We start from the raw sequence: 5000 nt of genomic DNA, 5'->3' as shown, positions 1-5000 counted from the left end.
CGCGTGCAGGGTGCGCCGGCGCGCAGCTGCGCCGCCTGCCGCCTCCGTCGGCCGGCGCGCCTGCCACTGGCCGCCCCCACCAGCCGGCTGTAGCGCGTGCGCCCACGCACCGCGCGGCCAGCACGCCGGGAGGCCCCCCCTCACCGGCCGGGGACGGTCCCACCCAGCCACCGCCGCGTATCGCTTCACACCCACATGCCATTCACGTTCGTGGGCATGGTGGGTATCGCTGAAACAACCGGTTGGTAGCTCAACCGATCGTCGCCATCACTGATTCACCTCTAGCGAGAACAACCGCACCACAACCGTTTACCAGTTGTTCATTTGCGTAACGTCACCAGCAAACGTAGACGTCCATCGCCATTTGCAAATTCAACGATTGTTGCATGCCTGTGTCAGGTGTCACGACACACTATGTCTGCCCACATACACGCAACAACATGTGCACGCTTCGCGAACACGTGGAAGGTGGCCCCCGTACGTATGCGATGTCCATTGCGCGAACGACTGTCAACCGGCCTCTGTCGCATGTCGCAGATGTGGAACGCAGTGCACCATGCTATCACGGTGTGTGAGAAGAGACGACTACGTCTGACAACACGCGCCACTACATCAACAGACGGCTCATGCTGATCGCCATCCACGGCATACCATACTGCAATCCAGCTCTTATAGGGAGACGACACGTAGCTGAGTGCACAATATTTGGACCGTATGGTTCGCCGTTGTTGGCGCAGTCGTGGTACGGTCACACATGTACCACGATGTATCATTCAGTACATGAGGACCAATGTGCAGTACAGTGTGTGATTTGGACGTACAACATCAGCGGACAGTTGACACACGCCGTACCACAACGTAGGCTGTGCTTCGCCATGCAAATGCCAATGAACAACTGCGAAGGGCATTGAGCATGTACGTCCTGCTGCCATCCGCATTACAGTGTATAGCTGCAAGGTGTTTAACATGAAGCGATACTCTGGGGACCAGGCAGTGCGAGTAGCAAACTATATTGCGGGGGTTGCAGTTAGGCAACACCACACTAATTTAACGCGTCGTATGACAATTACAGAGCAGGTTAAGGCCCAACGTGTGTTGGGTTAAGGCCCAACGTGTGTTGGGTTAAGGCCCAACGTGTGTTGGGTTAAGGCCCAACGTGTGTTGGGTTAAGGCCCAACGTGTGTTGGGTTAAGGCCCAACGTGTGTTGGGTTAAGGCCCAACGTGTGTTGGGTTAAGGCCCAACGTGTGTTGGGTTAAGGCCCAACGTGTGTTGGGTTAAGGCCCAACGTGTGTTGGGTTAAGGCCCAACGTGTGTTGGGTTAAGGCCCAACGTGTGTTGGGTTAAGGCCCAACGTGTGTTGGGTTAAGGCCCAACGTGTGTTGGGTTAAGGCCCAACGTGTGTTGGGTTAAGGCCCAACGTGTGTTGGGTTAAGGCCCAACGTGTGTTGGGTTAAGGCCCAACGTGTGTTGGGTTAAGGCCCAACGTGTGTTGGGTTAAGGCCCAACGTGTGTTGGGTTAAGGCCCAACGTGTGTTGGGTTAAGGCCCAACGTGTGTTGGGTTAAGGCGCAACGTGTGTTGGGTTAAGGCGCAACGTGGGTTACGTTAAGGCGCAACGTGGGTTACGTTAAGGCGCAACGTGGGTTACGTTAAGGCGCAACGTGGGTTACGTTAAGGCGCAACGTGGGTTACGTTAAGGCGCAACGTGGGTTACGTTAAGGCGCAACGTGGGTTACGTTAAGGCGCAACGTGGGTTACGTTAAGGCCCAATATAGGTTAGGTTAAGGCCCAATATAGGTTAGGTTAAGGCCCAATATAGGTTAGGTTAAGGCCCAATATAGGTTAGGTTAAGGCCCAATATAGGTTAGGTTAAGGTACAATATAGGTTAGGTTAAGGTACAATATAGGTTAGGTTAAGGTACAATATAGGTTAGGTTAAGGTACAATATGGGTTAGGTTAAGGTACAATATGGGTTAGGTTAAGGCGCAATATGGGTTAGGTTAAGGCGCAATATGGGTTAGGTTAAGGCGCAATATGGGTTAGGTTAAGGCGCAATATGGGTTAGGTTAAGGCGCAATATGGGTTAGGTTAAGGCGCAATATGGGTTAGGTTAAGGCGCAATATGGGTTAGGTTAAGGCGCAATATGGGTTAGGTTAAGGCGCAATATGGGTTAGGTTAAGGTACAATATAGGTTAGGTTAAGGTACAATATAGGTTAGGTTAAGGTACAATATAGGTTAGGTTAAGGTACAATATGGGTTAGGTTAAGGTACAATATAGGTTAGGTTAAGGCACAATATGGGTTAGGTTAAGGCGCAATATGGGTTAGGGTAAGGCGCAATATGGGTTAGGTTAAGGCGCAATATGGGTTAGGTTAAGGCGCAACGTGGGTTACGTTAAGGCGCAACGTGGGTTACGTTAAGGCGCAACGTGGGTTACGTTAAGGCGCAACGTGGGTTACGTTAAGGCGCAACGTGGGTTACGTTAAGGCGCAACGTGGGTTACGTTAAGGCCCAATATAGGTTAGGTTAAGGCCCAATATAGGTTAGGTTAAGGCCCAATATAGGTTAGGTTAAGGCCCAATATAGGTTAGGTTAAGGCCCAATATAGGTTAGGTTAAGGTACAATATAGGTTAGGTTAAGGTACAATATAGGTTAGGTTAAGGTACAATATGGGTTAGGTTAAGGCGCAATATGGGTTAGGTTAAGGCGCAATATGGGTTAGGTTAAGGCGCAATATGGGTTAGGTTAAGGCGCAACGTGGGTTACGTTAAGGCGCAACGTGGGTTACGTTAAGGCGCAACGTGGGTTACGTTAAGGCGCAACGTGGGTTACGTTAAGGCGCAACGTGGGTTACGTTAAGGCCCAATATAGGTTAGGTTAAGGCCCAATATAGGTTAGGTTAAGGCCCAATATAGGTTAGGTTAAGGCCCAATATAGGTTAGGTTAAGGTACAATATGGGTTAGGTTAAGGTACAATATGGGTTAGGTTAAGGTACAATATAGGTTAGGTTAAGGCGCAACGTGGGTTACGTTAAGGCCCAATATAGGTTAGGTTAAGGCCCAATATAGGTTAGGTTAAGGCCCAATATAGGTTAGGTTAAGGCCCAATATAGGTTAGGTTAAGGCCCAATATAGGTTAGGTTAAGGTACAATATAGGTTAGGTTAAGGTACAATATAGGTTAGGTTAAGGTACAATATGGGTTAGGTTAAGGTACAATATGGGTTAGGTTAAGGTACAATATAGGTTAGGTTAAGGCACAATATGGGTTAGGTTAAGGCGCAATATGGGTTAGGTTAAGGCGCAATATGGGTTAGGTTAAGGCGCAATATGGGTTAGGTTAAGGCGCAATATGGGTTAGGTTAAGGCGCAATATGGGTTAGGTTAAGGCACAATACGGGTTAGGTTAAGGCACAATACGGGTTAGGTTAAGGCACAATACGGGTTAGGTTAAGGCACACATTGTTGTAAGGAAAGGTGTTTTCGGGGGGGGGGGGGGGCTGGTTTGTTGATTGTGATTATCGTAAGTAAATGACTGCGGCATCATCTGATTTGCCACGTCAGGGTGCACCTTTGGCTCATAACAGGCGGCGCTCTGATTCCATGCTTGTGGCAGACCTGTGTCTTTCATTCGTGCCATTGTTTGTGTGGTGTGACAGGAGGCAGTATTGTGATGTTGGGTGCACCCCTGTGTAGGACATGTGTGGGTGTTGGTGGCTTAGCTGAGCAATGGTGGTTGTCGGAAGGGTGGGATATTCTGTTTTCCGAGTGGACCTCCCGGTCTGGTTATGATAGTGTGGATTGTCTAATGTGGCAGAGAGGATGCACTGGGTGTTGTTCCATGCTGGTGCTTAGATATTGTCTGTGTGCCTGTTACAGGCAGAGAGTAGTGCGTGATAAGAGTGTCTGGCTGACGTGTGATTGTGAGCAGAGTCTTTCAGCATGTATACGGACAGTTGTATACATTATCTGTATTCTGATGGCTCTATCTATTACTAATCAGCGCCGTGTATACGTTTAATCCGGTTCCAGTCGAAACTATTGTATCTCTGTACATTAGTGACACGGCGAGCCCGCTATGTAGTTACTCGTCTCGGCAGCTTCCACCGGTGTATGGCAAATGATTATAAGGAATCAGTCTAGTCGTCAATACCGATAGTGTGACGTCACATGTCTGGGGTGGGGGACGCTGCGCCCTTCCGGTGGGTCATGGCCTAGGAAGACTCTTCCCACGCAGGGGGGCTTGGACTGTCATTGACTCTTCCGAGTAATATACTTGCCGTACGTTTTTGCGACTGCGAGTGCAACGCTCACCGGTACCGACATGGATGGAGCGCCTCCTAGCTGCCGCTGAGCATCTGCATTCGTACAGAGAGCAACGCGCTCGCGTCTGTAGCTCGTACGTGGTACAGCTCGCAGCTCATGTATAGGGACATTCGGATATGTCGTCTCGATTATAATGGCTCTGCATCATTTACTAATCAGCGCCCTGTGTGTACTAATTCTGGTTCCAGTCAAGTTTTGCTGTTCTATTCCTGTTCAACAGTAGAACGGCGGCTCCACTACATAGGTACTTCTCTCGGCAGCTTCCCCCGGGTATGGCAATTAATTACAGACAGTTTGTGTACAGACTAGTGCCGGTGTGTTGTGACAATGTCACAGGTCAGGGGTGGGGGAAGCTACGCCCTGCCAAATAGGTGGGTCAGGGCTCGGAAAAACTCTCCCCACACTGGGGGCTCGGACCCTCATTACTCTTCCGAGTAATATATTGAGGAGCGCACTTAGCCATTGCCCCGAGTCTTGGCGACTGCGAGTGCAACGCCCACGGGGACCGACGTGGACGGGGCGCCTCCTAGCTGATCACTCAGCATCGGAATCCGTACAGTGAGTTACGCGATCGAGTCTGTAGCTCGTAATTAGTACAGCTCGCAGCTGGCCAGGCTTACCCACTGTCGAGCCCGGGCACCCTCAGGCTCACCAGTTCTACCCAGCTACA

Source organism: Schistocerca americana, unplaced genomic scaffold, assembly GCF_021461395.2.
Source record: "Schistocerca americana isolate TAMUIC-IGC-003095 unplaced genomic scaffold, iqSchAmer2.1 HiC_scaffold_698, whole genome shotgun sequence".
Classification (NCBI taxonomy): Eukaryota; Metazoa; Arthropoda; class Insecta; order Orthoptera; family Acrididae; genus Schistocerca; species Schistocerca americana.
Note: the sequence above shows the minus strand (reverse complement) of the source record.